Source organism: Salmo salar, chromosome 08 (genome assembly GCF_965601325.2).
Source record: "Salmo salar chromosome 08, fSalSal1, whole genome shotgun sequence".
Classification (NCBI taxonomy): Eukaryota; Metazoa; Chordata; class Actinopteri; order Salmoniformes; family Salmonidae; genus Salmo; species Salmo salar.
This window is the reverse complement of record NC_138298.1, coordinates 4,442,501-4,456,104: the sequence shown is the minus strand read 5'-3', so window position 1 is coordinate 4,456,104 and position 13,604 is coordinate 4,442,501. Positions and strand designations below refer to the sequence as shown.

At 43.1% G+C, this 13,604-nt stretch overlaps 32 non-coding genes and 6 pseudogenes across 32 annotated transcripts; all 38 read left to right on the top strand.

Annotated features, from left to right (window-relative positions):
- The first annotated feature begins 55 nt into the window (after positions 1-55).
- LOC145853177 (uncharacterized) lies at positions 56-174 on the top strand (annotated as a pseudogene).
- A 139-nt stretch (positions 175-313) lies between these two features.
- On the top strand, positions 314-432 carry LOC145883486 (5S ribosomal RNA). The gene has a single exon (XR_014395061.1). It is a non-coding gene; the product is annotated as a 5S ribosomal RNA (ribosomal RNA).
- A 409-nt stretch (positions 433-841) lies between these two features.
- Positions 842-960, top strand: LOC145886905 (5S ribosomal RNA). Its single transcript, XR_014398492.1, has one exon. It is a non-coding gene; the product is annotated as a 5S ribosomal RNA (ribosomal RNA).
- A 139-nt stretch (positions 961-1,099) lies between these two features.
- On the top strand, positions 1,100-1,218 carry LOC145851488 (5S ribosomal RNA). Its single transcript, XR_014373339.1, has one exon. It is a non-coding gene; the product is annotated as a 5S ribosomal RNA (ribosomal RNA).
- A 139-nt stretch (positions 1,219-1,357) lies between these two features.
- LOC145883485 (5S ribosomal RNA) lies at positions 1,358-1,476 on the top strand. The gene has a single exon (XR_014395060.1). It is a non-coding gene; the product is annotated as a 5S ribosomal RNA (ribosomal RNA).
- A 139-nt stretch (positions 1,477-1,615) lies between these two features.
- LOC145851299 (5S ribosomal RNA) lies at positions 1,616-1,734 on the top strand. The gene has a single exon (XR_014373150.1). It is a non-coding gene; the product is annotated as a 5S ribosomal RNA (ribosomal RNA).
- Positions 1,735-2,143: 409 nt separating this feature from the next.
- On the top strand, positions 2,144-2,262 carry LOC145886903 (5S ribosomal RNA). The gene has a single exon (XR_014398490.1). It is a non-coding gene; the product is annotated as a 5S ribosomal RNA (ribosomal RNA).
- A 409-nt stretch (positions 2,263-2,671) lies between these two features.
- On the top strand, positions 2,672-2,790 carry LOC145852638 (uncharacterized; annotated as a pseudogene).
- Positions 2,791-2,929: 139 nt separating this feature from the next.
- LOC145883484 (5S ribosomal RNA) lies at positions 2,930-3,048 on the top strand. Its single transcript, XR_014395059.1, has one exon. It is a non-coding gene; the product is annotated as a 5S ribosomal RNA (ribosomal RNA).
- Positions 3,049-3,457: 409 nt separating this feature from the next.
- Positions 3,458-3,576, top strand: LOC145886902 (5S ribosomal RNA). The gene has a single exon (XR_014398489.1). It is a non-coding gene; the product is annotated as a 5S ribosomal RNA (ribosomal RNA).
- A 139-nt stretch (positions 3,577-3,715) lies between these two features.
- On the top strand, positions 3,716-3,834 carry LOC145851486 (5S ribosomal RNA). Its single transcript, XR_014373337.1, has one exon. It is a non-coding gene; the product is annotated as a 5S ribosomal RNA (ribosomal RNA).
- Positions 3,835-3,973: 139 nt separating this feature from the next.
- LOC145883483 (5S ribosomal RNA) lies at positions 3,974-4,092 on the top strand. The gene has a single exon (XR_014395058.1). It is a non-coding gene; the product is annotated as a 5S ribosomal RNA (ribosomal RNA).
- Positions 4,093-4,231: 139 nt separating this feature from the next.
- LOC145883482 (5S ribosomal RNA) lies at positions 4,232-4,350 on the top strand. Its single transcript, XR_014395057.1, has one exon. It is a non-coding gene; the product is annotated as a 5S ribosomal RNA (ribosomal RNA).
- Positions 4,351-4,759: 409 nt separating this feature from the next.
- Positions 4,760-4,878, top strand: LOC145852637 (uncharacterized; annotated as a pseudogene).
- Positions 4,879-5,017: 139 nt separating this feature from the next.
- LOC145883481 (5S ribosomal RNA) lies at positions 5,018-5,136 on the top strand. The gene has a single exon (XR_014395056.1). It is a non-coding gene; the product is annotated as a 5S ribosomal RNA (ribosomal RNA).
- Positions 5,137-5,545: 409 nt separating this feature from the next.
- On the top strand, positions 5,546-5,664 carry LOC145886901 (5S ribosomal RNA). Its single transcript, XR_014398488.1, has one exon. It is a non-coding gene; the product is annotated as a 5S ribosomal RNA (ribosomal RNA).
- Positions 5,665-5,803: 139 nt separating this feature from the next.
- Positions 5,804-5,922, top strand: LOC145851485 (5S ribosomal RNA). The gene has a single exon (XR_014373336.1). It is a non-coding gene; the product is annotated as a 5S ribosomal RNA (ribosomal RNA).
- A 139-nt stretch (positions 5,923-6,061) lies between these two features.
- LOC145883480 (5S ribosomal RNA) lies at positions 6,062-6,180 on the top strand. The gene has a single exon (XR_014395055.1). It is a non-coding gene; the product is annotated as a 5S ribosomal RNA (ribosomal RNA).
- A 139-nt stretch (positions 6,181-6,319) lies between these two features.
- Positions 6,320-6,438, top strand: LOC145883479 (5S ribosomal RNA). Its single transcript, XR_014395054.1, has one exon. It is a non-coding gene; the product is annotated as a 5S ribosomal RNA (ribosomal RNA).
- A 409-nt stretch (positions 6,439-6,847) lies between these two features.
- Positions 6,848-6,966, top strand: LOC145886900 (5S ribosomal RNA). Its single transcript, XR_014398487.1, has one exon. It is a non-coding gene; the product is annotated as a 5S ribosomal RNA (ribosomal RNA).
- A 409-nt stretch (positions 6,967-7,375) lies between these two features.
- Positions 7,376-7,494, top strand: LOC145853176 (uncharacterized; annotated as a pseudogene).
- A 139-nt stretch (positions 7,495-7,633) lies between these two features.
- On the top strand, positions 7,634-7,752 carry LOC145883478 (5S ribosomal RNA). The gene has a single exon (XR_014395053.1). It is a non-coding gene; the product is annotated as a 5S ribosomal RNA (ribosomal RNA).
- Positions 7,753-8,161: 409 nt separating this feature from the next.
- LOC145886899 (5S ribosomal RNA) lies at positions 8,162-8,280 on the top strand. The gene has a single exon (XR_014398486.1). It is a non-coding gene; the product is annotated as a 5S ribosomal RNA (ribosomal RNA).
- Positions 8,281-8,419: 139 nt separating this feature from the next.
- LOC145851484 (5S ribosomal RNA) lies at positions 8,420-8,538 on the top strand. The gene has a single exon (XR_014373335.1). It is a non-coding gene; the product is annotated as a 5S ribosomal RNA (ribosomal RNA).
- Positions 8,539-8,677: 139 nt separating this feature from the next.
- LOC145883477 (5S ribosomal RNA) lies at positions 8,678-8,796 on the top strand. The gene has a single exon (XR_014395052.1). It is a non-coding gene; the product is annotated as a 5S ribosomal RNA (ribosomal RNA).
- Positions 8,797-8,935: 139 nt separating this feature from the next.
- LOC145851298 (5S ribosomal RNA) lies at positions 8,936-9,054 on the top strand. The gene has a single exon (XR_014373149.1). It is a non-coding gene; the product is annotated as a 5S ribosomal RNA (ribosomal RNA).
- Positions 9,055-9,463: 409 nt separating this feature from the next.
- Positions 9,464-9,582, top strand: LOC145886897 (5S ribosomal RNA). The gene has a single exon (XR_014398484.1). It is a non-coding gene; the product is annotated as a 5S ribosomal RNA (ribosomal RNA).
- A 409-nt stretch (positions 9,583-9,991) lies between these two features.
- Positions 9,992-10,110, top strand: LOC145852636 (uncharacterized; annotated as a pseudogene).
- Positions 10,111-10,249: 139 nt separating this feature from the next.
- On the top strand, positions 10,250-10,368 carry LOC145883475 (5S ribosomal RNA). The gene has a single exon (XR_014395050.1). It is a non-coding gene; the product is annotated as a 5S ribosomal RNA (ribosomal RNA).
- A 409-nt stretch (positions 10,369-10,777) lies between these two features.
- LOC145886896 (5S ribosomal RNA) lies at positions 10,778-10,896 on the top strand. Its single transcript, XR_014398483.1, has one exon. It is a non-coding gene; the product is annotated as a 5S ribosomal RNA (ribosomal RNA).
- Positions 10,897-11,035: 139 nt separating this feature from the next.
- Positions 11,036-11,154, top strand: LOC145851483 (5S ribosomal RNA). Its single transcript, XR_014373334.1, has one exon. It is a non-coding gene; the product is annotated as a 5S ribosomal RNA (ribosomal RNA).
- Positions 11,155-11,293: 139 nt separating this feature from the next.
- LOC145883474 (5S ribosomal RNA) lies at positions 11,294-11,412 on the top strand. The gene has a single exon (XR_014395049.1). It is a non-coding gene; the product is annotated as a 5S ribosomal RNA (ribosomal RNA).
- Positions 11,413-11,551: 139 nt separating this feature from the next.
- Positions 11,552-11,670, top strand: LOC145883473 (5S ribosomal RNA). Its single transcript, XR_014395048.1, has one exon. It is a non-coding gene; the product is annotated as a 5S ribosomal RNA (ribosomal RNA).
- A 409-nt stretch (positions 11,671-12,079) lies between these two features.
- LOC145852635 (uncharacterized) lies at positions 12,080-12,198 on the top strand (annotated as a pseudogene).
- A 139-nt stretch (positions 12,199-12,337) lies between these two features.
- Positions 12,338-12,456, top strand: LOC145883472 (5S ribosomal RNA). The gene has a single exon (XR_014395047.1). It is a non-coding gene; the product is annotated as a 5S ribosomal RNA (ribosomal RNA).
- A 409-nt stretch (positions 12,457-12,865) lies between these two features.
- Positions 12,866-12,984, top strand: LOC145886895 (5S ribosomal RNA). Its single transcript, XR_014398482.1, has one exon. It is a non-coding gene; the product is annotated as a 5S ribosomal RNA (ribosomal RNA).
- Positions 12,985-13,123: 139 nt separating this feature from the next.
- LOC145851482 (5S ribosomal RNA) lies at positions 13,124-13,242 on the top strand. The gene has a single exon (XR_014373333.1). It is a non-coding gene; the product is annotated as a 5S ribosomal RNA (ribosomal RNA).
- Positions 13,243-13,381: 139 nt separating this feature from the next.
- Positions 13,382-13,500, top strand: LOC145883471 (5S ribosomal RNA). Its single transcript, XR_014395046.1, has one exon. It is a non-coding gene; the product is annotated as a 5S ribosomal RNA (ribosomal RNA).
- Positions 13,501-13,604: the final 104 nt, after the last annotated feature.

The following is a 13,604-nucleotide window of genomic DNA, read 5'->3' as shown; positions in this document are numbered from 1 at the left end:
GTCTGTTTATCACACTCACTTTGACTATATATGTTGTAGCAAGAGATTGTTTCTCGCTTACGGCCATACCAGCCTGGGTACGCCCGATCTAGTCTGATCTAGGAAGCTAATTAGGGTCGGGCCTGGTTAGTACTTGGATGGGAGACCGCCTGGGAATACCAGGTGCTGTAAGCATTTTGTCCACGAGGGTGTGCTCTTGCACTATTTCATCAGCAACACTGCCTTGTAGTAAGCATTTAATGATGAATTGACTAAATGTCTGTTTTATCAGACTCACTTTGACTATATATGTTGTAGCAAGAGATTGATTCTCGCTTACGGCCATATCAGCCTGGGTACGCCCGATCTCGTCTGATCTCGGAAGCTAAGCAGGGTCGGGCCTGGTTAGTACTTGGATGGGAGACCGCCTGGGAATACCAGGTGCTGTAAGCATTTTGTCCACGAGGGTGTGCTCTTGCACTATTTCATCAGCAACACTGCCTTGTAGTAAGCATTTAATGATGAATTGACAAAATGCAGCTTCCTGCCTTTTTAATAGGATCAAATTTCCTTGTGTTTTCAATTAGCATCTGCCTTGTATTTATAAGACAAACAAGAATATTGTTGCTGAATGCAGCTTGTGTGTGCTTTATGCTCCTTTGCCCTGTTCAAATGATGAAAGGAAATAAAGTTTGTATTTTATCCAACTACCTGTGCTAAAAAGTGATGGGAACAGTGTTTGTAATTTCTTCTACTTTTTCAGTGACACAAAGTTCAAGCTGCTTATCTAATTGGTGAAAATGCAATGTCTGTTTATCACACTCACTTTGACTATATATGTTGTAGCAAGAGATTGTTTCTCGCTTACGGCCATACCAGCCTGGGTACGCCCGATCTCGTCTGATCTAGGAAGCTAAGCAGGGTCGGGCCTGGTTAGTACTTGGATGGGAGACCGCCTGGGAATACCAGGTGCTGTAAGCATTTTGTCCACGAGGGTGTGCTCTTGCACTATTTCATCAGCAACACTGCCTTGTAGTAAGCGTTTAATGATGAATTGACTAAATGTCTGTTTTATCAGACTCACTTTGACTATATATGTTGTAGCAAGAGATTGATTCTCGCTTACGGCCATATCAGCCTGGGTACGCCCGATCTCGTCTGATCTAGGAAGCTAAGCAGGGTCGGGCCTGGTTAGTACTTGGATGGGAGACCGCCTGGGAATACCAGGTGCTGTAAGCATTTTGTCCACGAGGGTGTGCTCTTGCACTATTTCATCAGCAACACTGCCTTGTAGTAAGCGTTTAATGATGAATTGACTAAATGTCTGTTTTATCAGACTCACTTTGACTATATATGTTGTAGCAAGAGATTGATTCTTGCTTACGGCCATATCAGCCTGGGTACGCCCGATCTCGTCTGATCTCGGAAGCTAAGCAGGGTCGGGCCTGGTTAGTACTTGGATGGGAGACCGCCTGGGAATACCAGGTGCTGTAAGCATTTTGTCCACGAGGGTGTGCTCTTGCACTATTTCATCAGCAACACTGCCTTGTAGTAAGCATTTAATGATGAATTGACTAAATCTCTGTTTTATCAGACTCACTTTGACTATATATGTTGTAGCAAGAGATTGATTCTCGCTTACGGCCATATCAGCCTGGGTACGCCTGATCTCGTCTGATCTTGGAAGCTAAGCAGGGTCGGGCCTGGTTAGTACTTGGATGGGAGACCGCCTGGGAATACCAGGTGCTGTAAGCATTTTGTCCACGAGGGTGTGCTCTTGCACTATTTCATCAGCAACACTGCCTTGTAGTAAGCATTTAATGATGAATTGACAAAATGCAGCTTCCTGCCTTTTTAATAGGATCAAATTTCCTTGTGTTTTCAATTAGCATCTGCCTTGTATTTATAAGACAAACAAGAATATTGTTGCTGAATGCAGCTTGTGTGTGCTTTATGCTCCTTTGCCCTGTTCAAATGATGAAAGGAAATAAAGTTTGTATTTTATCCAACTACCTGTGCTAAAAAGTGATGGGAACAGTGTTTGTAATTTCTTCTACTTTTTCAGTGACACAAAGTTCAAGCTGCTTATCTAATTGGTGAAAATGCAATGTCTGTTTATCACACTCACTTTGACTATATATGTTGTAGCAAGAGATTGTTTCTCGCTTACGGCCATACCAGCCTGGGTACGCCCGATCTCGTCTGATCTAGGAAGCTAAGCAGGGTCGGGCCTGGTTAGTACTTGGATGGGAGACCGCCTGGGAATACCAGGTGCTGTAAGCATTTTGTCCACGAGGGTGTGCTCTTGCACTATTTCATCAGCAACACTGCCTTGTAGTAAGCATTTAATGATGAATTGACAAAATGCAGCTTCCTGCCTTTTTAATAGGATCAAATTTCCTTGTGTTTTCAATTAGCATCTGCCTTGTATTTATAAGACAAACAAGAATATTGTTGCTGAATGCAGCTTGTGTGTGCTTTATGCTCCTTTGCCCTGTTCAAATGATGAAAGGAAATAAAGTTTGTATTTTATCCAACTACCTGTGCTAAAAAGTGATGGGAACAGTGTTTGTAATTTCTTCTACTTTTTCAGTGACACAAAGTTCAAGCTGCTTATCTAATTGGTGAAAATGCAATGTCTGTTTATCACACTCACTTTGACTATATATGTTGTAGCAAGAGATTGTTTCTCGCTTACGGCCATACCAGCCTGGGTACGCCCGATCTCGTCTGATCTAGGAAGCTAATTAGGGTCGGGCCTGGTTAGTACTTGGATGGGAGACCGCCTGGGAATACCAGGTGCTGTAAGCATTTTGTCCACGAGGGTGTGCTCTTGCACTATTTCATCAGCAACACTGCCTTGTAGTAAGCATTTAATGATGAATTGACTAAATGTCTGTTTTATCAGACTCACTTTGACTATATATGTTGTAGCAAGAGATTGATTCTCGCTTACGGCCATATCAGCCTGGGTACGCCCGATCTCGTCTGATCTCGGAAGCTAAGCAGGGTCGGGCCTGGTTAGTACTTGGATGGGAGACCGCCTGGGAATACCAGGTGCTGTAAGCATTTTGTCCACGAGGGTGTGCTCTTGCACTATTTCATCAGCAACACTGCCTTGTAGTAAGCATTTAATGATGAATTGACAAAATGCAGCTTCCTGCCTTTTTAATAGGATCAAATTTCCTTGTGTTTTCAATTAGCATCTGCCTTGTATTTATAAGACAAACAAGAATATTGTTGCTGAATGCAGCTTGTGTGTGCTTTATGCTCCTTTGCCCTGTTCAAATGATGAAAGGAAATAAAGTTTGTATTTTATCCAACTACCTGTGCTAAAAAGTGATGGGAACAGTGTTTGTAATTTCTTCTACTTTTTCAGTGACACAAAGTTCAAGCTGCTTATCTAATTGGTGAAAATGCAATGTCTGTTTATCACACTCACTTTGACTATATATGTTGTAGCAAGAGATTGTTTCTCGCTTACGGCCATACCAGCCTGGGTACGCCCGATCTCGTCTGATCTAGGAAGCTAAGCAGGGTCGGGCCTGGTTAGTACTTGGATGGGAGACCGCCTGGGAATACCAGGTGCTGTAAGCATTTTGTCCACGAGGGTGTGCTCTTGCACTATTTCATCAGCAACACTGCCTTGTAGTAAGCGTTTAATGATGAATTGACTAAATGTCTGTTTTATCAGACTCACTTTGACTATATATGTTGTAGCAAGAGATTGATTCTCGCTTACGGCCATATCAGCCTGGGTACGCCCGATCTCGTCTGATCTAGGAAGCTAAGCAGGGTCGGGCCTGGTTAGTACTTGGATGGGAGACCGCCTGGGAATACCAGGTGCTGTAAGCATTTTGTCCACGAGGGTGTGCTCTTGCACTATTTCATCAGCAACACTGCCTTGTAGTAAGCGTTTAATGATGAATTGACTAAATGTCTGTTTTATCAGACTCACTTTGACTATATATGTTGTAGCAAGAGATTGATTCTCGCTTACGGCCATATCAGCCTGGGTACGCCCGATCTCGTCTGATCTCGGAAGCTAAGCAGGGTCGGGCCTGGTTAGTACTTGGATGGGAGACCGCCTGGGAATACCAGGTGCTGTAAGCATTTTGTCCACGAGGGTGTGCTCTTGCACTATTTCATCAGCAACACTGCCTTGTAGTAAGCATTTAATGATGAATTGACTAAATCTCTGTTTTATCAGACTCACTTTGACTATATATGTTGTAGCAAGAGATTGATTCTCGCTTACGGCCATATCAGCCTGGGTACGCCCGATCTCGTCTGATCTCGGAAGCTAAGCAGGGTCGGGCCTGGTTAGTACTTGGATGGGAGACCGCCTGGGAATACCAGGTGCTGTAAGCATTTTGTCCACGAGGGTGTGCTCTTGCACTATTTCATCAGCAACACTGCCTTGTAGTAAGCATTTAATGATGAATTGACAAAATGCAGCTTCCTGCCTTTTTAATAGGATCAAATTTCCTTGTGTTTTCAATTAGCATCTGCCTTGTATTTATAAGACAAACAAGAATATTGTTGCTGAATGCAGCTTGTGTGTGCTTTATGCTCCTTTGCCCTGTTCAAATGATGAAAGGAAATAAAGTTTGTATTTTATCCAACTACCTGTGCTAAAAAGTGATGGGAACAGTGTTTGTAATTTCTTCTACTTTTTCAGTGACACAAAGTTCAAGCTGCTTATCTAATTGGTGAAAATGCAATGTCTGTTTATCACACTCACTTTGACTATATATGTTGTAGCAAGAGATTGTTTCTCGCTTACGGCCATACCAGCCTGGGTACGCCCGATCTCGTCTGATCTAGGAAGCTAATTAGGGTCGGGCCTGGTTAGTACTTGGATGGGAGACCGCCTGGGAATACCAGGTGCTGTAAGCATTTTGTCCACGAGGGTGTGCTCTTGCACTATTTCATCAGCAACACTGCCTTGTAGTAAGCATTTAATGATGAATTGACTAAATGTCTGTTTTATCAGACTCACTTTGACTATATATGTTGTAGCAAGAGATTGATTCTCGCTTACGGCCATATCAGCCTGGGTACGCCCGATCTCGTCTGATCTCGGAAGCTAAGCAGGGTCGGGCCTGGTTAGTACTTGGATGGGAGACCGCCTGGGAATACCAGGTGCTGTAAGCATTTTGTCCACGAGGGTGTGCTCTTGCACTATTTCATCAGCAACACTGCCTTGTAGTAAGCATTTAATGATGAATTGACAAAATGCAGCTTCCTGCCTTTTTAATAGGATCAAATTTCCTTGTGTTTTCAATTAGCATCTGCCTTGTATTTATAAGACAAACAAGAATATTGTTGCTGAATGCAGCTTGTGTGTGCTTTATGCTCCTTTGCCCTGTTCAAATGATGAAAGGAAATAAAGTTTGTATTTTATCCAACTACCTGTGCTAAAAAGTGATGGGAACAGTGTTTGTAATTTCTTCTACTTTTTCAGTGACACAAAGTTCAAGCTGCTTATCTAATTGGTGAAAATGCAATGTCTGTTTATCACACTCACTTTGACTATATATGTTGTAGCAAGAGATTGTTTCTCGCTTACGGCCATACCAGCCTGGGTACGCCCGATCTCGTCTGATCTAGGAAGCTAAGCAGGGTCGGGCCTGGTTAGTACTTGGATGGGAGACCGCCTGGGAATACCAGGTGCTGTAAGCATTTTGTCCACGAGGGTGTGCTCTTGCACTATTTCATCAGCAACACTGCCTTGTAGTAAGCGTTTAATGATGAATTGACTAAATGTCTGTTTTATCAGACTCACTTTGACTATATATGTTGTAGCAAGAGATTGATTCTCGCTTACGGCCATATCAGCCTGGGTACGCCCGATCTCGTCTGATCTAGGAAGCTAAGCAGGGTCGGGCCTGGTTAGTACTTGGATGGGAGACCGCCTGGGAATACCAGGTGCTGTAAGCATTTTGTCCACGAGGGTGTGCTCTTGCACTATTTCATCAGCAACACTGCCTTGTAGTAAGCGTTTAATGATGAATTGACTAAATGTCTGTTTTATCAGACTCACTTTGACTATATATGTTGTAGCAAGAGATTGATTCTCGCTTACGGCCATATCAGCCTGGGTACGCCCGATCTCGTCTGATCTCGGAAGCTAAGCAGGGTCGGGCCTGGTTAGTACTTGGATGGGAGACCGCCTGGGAATACCAGGTGCTGTAAGCATTTTGTCCACGAGGGTGTGCTCTTGCACTATTTCATCAGCAACACTGCCTTGTAGTAAGCATTTAATGATGAATTGACTAAATCTCTGTTTTATCAGACTCACTTTGACTATATATGTTGTAGCAAGAGATTGATTCTCGCTTACGGCCATATCAGCCTGGGTACGCCCGATCTCGTCTGATCTCGGAAGCTAAGCAGGGTCGGGCCTGGTTAGTACTTGGATGGGAGACCGCCTGGGAATACCAGGTGCTGTAAGCATTTTGTCCACGAGGGTGTGCTCTTGCACTATTTCATCAGCAACACTGCCTTGTAGTAAGCATTTAATGATGAATTGACAAAATGCAGCTTCCTGCCTTTTTAATAGGATCAAATTTCCTTGTGTTTTCAATTAGCATCTGCCTTGTATTTATAAGACAAACAAGAATATTGTTGCTGAATGCAGCTTGTGTGTGCTTTATGCTCCTTTGCCCTGTTCAAATGATGAAAGGAAATAAAGTTTGTATTTTATCCAACTACCTGTGCTAAAAAGTGATGGGAACAGTGTTTGTAATTTCTTCTACTTTTTCAGTGACACAAAGTTCAAGCTGCTTATCTAATTGGTGAAAATGCAATGTCTGTTTATCACACTCACTTTGACTATATATGTTGTAGCAAGAGATTGTTTCTCGCTTACGGCCATACCAGCCTGGGTACGCCCGATCTCGTCTGATCTAGGAAGCTAAGCAGGGTCGGGCCTGGTTAGTACTTGGATGGGAGACCGCCTGGGAATACCAGGTGCTGTAAGCATTTTGTCCACGAGGGTGTGCTCTTGCACTATTTCATCAGCAACACTGCCTTGTAGTAAGCATTTAATGATGAATTGACAAAATGCAGCTTCCTGCCTTTTTAATAGGATCAAATTTCCTTGTGTTTTCAATTAGCATCTGCCTTGTATTTATAAGACAAACAAGAATATTGTTGCTGAATGCAGCTTGTGTGTGCTTTATGCTCCTTTGCCCTGTTCAAATGATGAAAGGAAATAAAGTTTGTATTTTATCCAACTACCTGTGCTAAAAAGTGATGGGAACAGTGTTTGTAATTTCTTCTACTTTTTCAGTGACACAAAGTTCAAGCTGCTTATCTAATTGGTGAAAATGCAATGTCTGTTTATCACACTCACTTTGACTATATATGTTGTAGCAAGAGATTGTTTCTCGCTTACGGCCATACCAGCCTGGGTACGCCCGATCTAGTCTGATCTAGGAAGCTAATTAGGGTCGGGCCTGGTTAGTACTTGGATGGGAGACCGCCTGGGAATACCAGGTGCTGTAAGCATTTTGTCCACGAGGGTGTGCTCTTGCACTATTTCATCAGCAACACTGCCTTGTAGTAAGCATTTAATGATGAATTGACTAAATGTCTGTTTTATCAGACTCACTTTGACTATATATGTTGTAGCAAGAGATTGATTCTCGCTTACGGCCATATCAGCCTGGGTACGCCCGATCTCGTCTGATCTCGGAAGCTAAGCAGGGTCGGGCCTGGTTAGTACTTGGATGGGAGACCGCCTGGGAATACCAGGTGCTGTAAGCATTTTGTCCACGAGGGTGTGCTCTTGCACTATTTCATCAGCAACACTGCCTTGTAGTAAGCATTTAATGATGAATTGACAAAATGCAGCTTCCTGCCTTTTTAATAGGATCAAATTTCCTTGTGTTTTCAATTAGCATCTGCCTTGTATTTATAAGACAAACAAGAATATTGTTGCTGAATGCAGCTTGTGTGTGCTTTATGCTCCTTTGCCCTGTTCAAATGATGAAAGGAAATAAAGTTTGTATTTTATCCAACTACCTGTGCTAAAAAGTGATGGGAACAGTGTTTGTAATTTCTTCTACTTTTTCAGTGACACAAAGTTCAAGCTGCTTATCTAATTGGTGAAAATGCAATGTCTGTTTATCACACTCACTTTGACTATATATGTTGTAGCAAGAGATTGTTTCTCGCTTACGGCCATACCAGCCTGGGTACGCCCGATCTCGTCTGATCTAGGAAGCTAAGCAGGGTCGGGCCTGGTTAGTACTTGGATGGGAGACCGCCTGGGAATACCAGGTGCTGTAAGCATTTTGTCCACGAGGGTGTGCTCTTGCACTATTTCATCAGCAACACTGCCTTGTAGTAAGCGTTTAATGATGAATTGACTAAATGTCTGTTTTATCAGACTCACTTTGACTATATATGTTGTAGCAAGAGATTGATTCTCGCTTACGGCCATATCAGCCTGGGTACGCCCGATCTCGTCTGATCTAGGAAGCTAAGCAGGGTCGGGCCTGGTTAGTACTTGGATGGGAGACCGCCTGGGAATACCAGGTGCTGTAAGCATTTTGTCCACGAGGGTGTGCTCTTGCACTATTTCATCAGCAACACTGCCTTGTAGTAAGCGTTTAATGATGAATTGACTAAATGTCTGTTTTATCAGACTCACTTTGACTATATATGTTGTAGCAAGAGATTGATTCTTGCTTACGGCCATATCAGCCTGGGTACGCCCGATCTCGTCTGATCTCGGAAGCTAAGCAGGGTCGGGCCTGGTTAGTACTTGGATGGGAGACCGCCTGGGAATACCAGGTGCTGTAAGCATTTTGTCCACGAGGGTGTGCTCTTGCACTATTTCATCAGCAACACTGCCTTGTAGTAAGCATTTAATGATGAATTGACTAAATCTCTGTTTTATCAGACTCACTTTGACTATATATGTTGTAGCAAGAGATTGATTCTCGCTTACGGCCATATCAGCCTGGGTACGCCTGATCTCGTCTGATCTTGGAAGCTAAGCAGGGTCGGGCCTGGTTAGTACTTGGATGGGAGACCGCCTGGGAATACCAGGTGCTGTAAGCATTTTGTCCACGAGGGTGTGCTCTTGCACTATTTCATCAGCAACACTGCCTTGTAGTAAGCATTTAATGATGAATTGACAAAATGCAGCTTCCTGCCTTTTTAATAGGATCAAATTTCCTTGTGTTTTCAATTAGCATCTGCCTTGTATTTATAAGACAAACAAGAATATTGTTGCTGAATGCAGCTTGTGTGTGCTTTATGCTCCTTTGCCCTGTTCAAATGATGAAAGGAAATAAAGTTTGTATTTTATCCAACTACCTGTGCTAAAAAGTGATGGGAACAGTGTTTGTAATTTCTTCTACTTTTTCAGTGACACAAAGTTCAAGCTGCTTATCTAATTGGTGAAAATGCAATGTCTGTTTATCACACTCACTTTGACTATATATGTTGTAGCAAGAGATTGTTTCTCGCTTACGGCCATACCAGCCTGGGTACGCCCGATCTCGTCTGATCTAGGAAGCTAAGCAGGGTCGGGCCTGGTTAGTACTTGGATGGGAGACCGCCTGGGAATACCAGGTGCTGTAAGCATTTTGTCCACGAGGGTGTGCTCTTGCACTATTTCATCAGCAACACTGCCTTGTAGTAAGCATTTAATGATGAATTGACAAAATGCAGCTTCCTGCCTTTTTAATAGGATCAAATTTCCTTGTGTTTTCAATTAGCATCTGCCTTGTATTTATAAGACAAACAAGAATATTGTTGCTGAATGCAGCTTGTGTGTGCTTTATGCTCCTTTGCCCTGTTCAAATGATGAAAGGAAATAAAGTTTGTATTTTATCCAACTACCTGTGCTAAAAAGTGATGGGAACAGTGTTTGTAATTTCTTCTACTTTTTCAGTGACACAAAGTTCAAGCTGCTTATCTAATTGGTGAAAATGCAATGTCTGTTTATCACACTCACTTTGACTATATATGTTGTAGCAAGAGATTGTTTCTCGCTTACGGCCATACCAGCCTGGGTACGCCCGATCTCGTCTGATCTAGGAAGCTAATTAGGGTCGGGCCTGGTTAGTACTTGGATGGGAGACCGCCTGGGAATACCAGGTGCTGTAAGCATTTTGTCCACGAGGGTGTGCTCTTGCACTATTTCATCAGCAACACTGCCTTGTAGTAAGCATTTAATGATGAATTGACTAAATGTCTGTTTTATCAGACTCACTTTGACTATATATGTTGTAGCAAGAGATTGATTCTCGCTTACGGCCATATCAGCCTGGGTACGCCCGATCTCGTCTGATCTCGGAAGCTAAGCAGGGTCGGGCCTGGTTAGTACTTGGATGGGAGACCGCCTGGGAATACCAGGTGCTGTAAGCATTTTGTCCACGAGGGTGTGCTCTTGCACTATTTCATCAGCAACACTGCCTTGTAGTAAGCATTTAATGATGAATTGACAAAATGCAGCTTCCTGCCTTTTTAATAGGATCAAATTTCCTTGTGTTTTCAATTAGCATCTGCCTTGTATTTATAAGACAAACAAGAATATTGTTGCTGAATGCAGCTTGTGTGTGCTTTATGCTCCTTTGCCCTGTTCAAATGATGAAAGGAAATAAAGTTTGTATTTTATCCAACTACCTGTGCTAAAAAGTGATGGGAACAGTGTTTGTAATTTCTTCTACTTTTTCAGTGACACAAAGTTCAAGCTGCTTATCTAATTGGTGAAAATGCAATGTCTGTTTATCACACTCACTTTGACTATATATGTTGTAGCAAGAGATTGTTTCTCGCTTACGGCCATACCAGCCTGGGTACGCCCGATCTCGTCTGATCTAGGAAGCTAAGCAGGGTCGGGCCTGGTTAGTACTTGGATGGGAGACCGCCTGGGAATACCAGGTGCTGTAAGCATTTTGTCCACGAGGGTGTGCTCTTGCACTATTTCATCAGCAACACTGCCTTGTAGTAAGCGTTTAATGATGAATTGACTAAATGTCTGTTTTATCAGACTCACTTTGACTATATATGTTGTAGCAAGAGATTGATTCTCGCTTACGGCCATATCAGCCTGGGTACGCCCGATCTCGTCTGATCTAGGAAGCTAAGCAGGGTCGGGCCTGGTTAGTACTTGGATGGGAGACCGCCTGGGAATACCAGGTGCTGTAAGCATTTTGTCCACGAGGGTGTGCTCTTGCACTATTTCATCAGCAACACTGCCTTGTAGTAAGCGTTTAATGATGAATTGACTAAATGTCTGTTTTATCAGACTCACTTTGACTATATATGTTGTAGCAAGAGATTGATTCTCGCTTACGGCCATATCAGCCTGGGTACGCCCGATCTCGTCTGATCTCGGAAGCTAAGCAGGGTCGGGCCTGGTTAGTACTTGGATGGGAGACCGCCTGGGAATACCAGGTGCTGTAAGCATTTTGTCCACGAGGGTGTGCTCTTGCACTATTTCATCAGCAACACTGCCTTGTAGTAAGCATTTAATGATGAATTGACTAAATCTCTGTTTTATCAGACTCACTTTGACTATATATGTTGTAGCAAGAGATTGATTCTCGCTTACGGCCATATCAGCCTGGGTACGCCCGATCTCGTCTGATCTCGGAAGCTAAGCAGGGTCGGGCCTGGTTAGTACTTGGATGGGAGACCGCCTGGGAATACCAGGTGCTGTAAGCATTTTGTCCACGAGGGTGTGCTCTTGCACTATTTCATCAGCAACACTGCCTTGTAGTAAGCATTTAATGATGAATTGACAAAATGCAGCTTCCTGCCTTTTTAATAGGATCAAATTTCCTTGTGTTTTCAATTAGCATCTGCCTTGTATTTATAAGACAAACAAGAATATTGTTGCTGAATGCAGCTTGTGTGTGCTTTATGCTCCTTTGCCCTGTTCAAATGATGAAAGGAAATAAAGTTTGTATTTTATCCAACTACCTGTGCTAAAAAGTGATGGGAACAGTGTTTGTAATTTCTTCTACTTTTTCAGTGACACAAAGTTCAAGCTGCTTATCTAATTGGTGAAAATGCAATGTCTGTTTATCACACTCACTTTGACTATATATGTTGTAGCAAGAGATTGTTTCTCGCTTACGGCCATACCAGCCTGGGTACGCCCGATCTCGTCTGATCTAGGAAGCTAATTAGGGTCGGGCCTGGTTAGTACTTGGATGGGAGACCGCCTGGGAATACCAGGTGCTGTAAGCATTTTGTCCACGAGGGTGTGCTCTTGCACTATTTCATCAGCAACACTGCCTTGTAGTAAGCATTTAATGATGAATTGACTAAATGTCTGTTTTATCAGACTCACTTTGACTATATATGTTGTAGCAAGAGATTGATTCTCGCTTACGGCCATATCAGCCTGGGTACGCCCGATCTCGTCTGATCTCGGAAGCTAAGCAGGGTCGGGCCTGGTTAGTACTTGGATGGGAGACCGCCTGGGAATACCAGGTGCTGTAAGCATTTTGTCCACGAGGGTGTGCTCTTGCACTATTTCATCAGCAACACTGCCTTGTAGTAAGCATTTAATGATGAATTGACAAAATGCAGCTTCCTGCCTTTTTAATAGGATCAAATTTCCTTGTGTTTTCAATTAGCATCTGCCTTGTATTTATAAGACAAACAAGAATATTGTTGCTGAATGCAGCTTGTGTGTGCTTTATGCTCCTTTGCCCTGTTCAAATGATGAAAGGAAATAAAGTTTGTATTTTATCCAACTACCTGTGCTAAAAAGTGATGGGAACAGTGTTTGTAATTTCTTCTACTTTTTCAGTGACACAAAGTTCAAGCTGCTTATCTAATTGGTGAAAATGCAATGTCTGTTTATCACACTCACTTTGACTATATATGTTGTAGCAAGAGATTGTTTCTCGCTTACGGCCATACCAGCCTGGGTACGCCCGATCTCGTCTGATCTAGGAAGCTAAGCAGGGTCGGGCCTGGTTAGTACTTGGATGGGAGACCGCCTGGGAATACCAGGTGCTGTAAGCATTTTGTCCACGAGGGTGTGCTCTTGCACTATTTCATCAGCAACACTGCCTTGTAGTAAGCGTTTAATGATGAATTGACTAAATGTCTGTTTTATCAGACTCACTTTGACTATATATGTTGTAGCAAGAGATTGATTCTCGCTTACGGCCATATCAGCCTGGGTACGCCCGATCTCGTCTGATCTAGGAAGCTAAGCAGGGTCGGGCCTGGTTAGTACTTGGATGGGAGACCGCCTGGGAATACCAGGTGCTGTAAGCATTTTGTCCACGAGGGTGTGCTCTTGCACTATTTCATCAGCAACACTGCCTTGTAGTAAGCGTTTAATGATGAATTGACTAAATGTCTGTTTTATCAGACTCACTTTGACTATATATGTTGTAGCAAGAGATTGATTCTCGCTTACGGCCATATCAGCCTGGGTACGCCCGATCTCGTCTGATCTCGGAAGCTAAGCAGGGTCGGGCCTGGTTAGTACTTGGATGGGAGACCGCCTGGGAATACCAGGTGCTGTAAGCATTTTGTCCACGAGGGTGTGCTCTTGCACTATTTCATCAGCAACACTGCCTTGTAGTAAGCATTTAATGATGAATTGACTAAATCTCTGTTTTATCAGACTCACT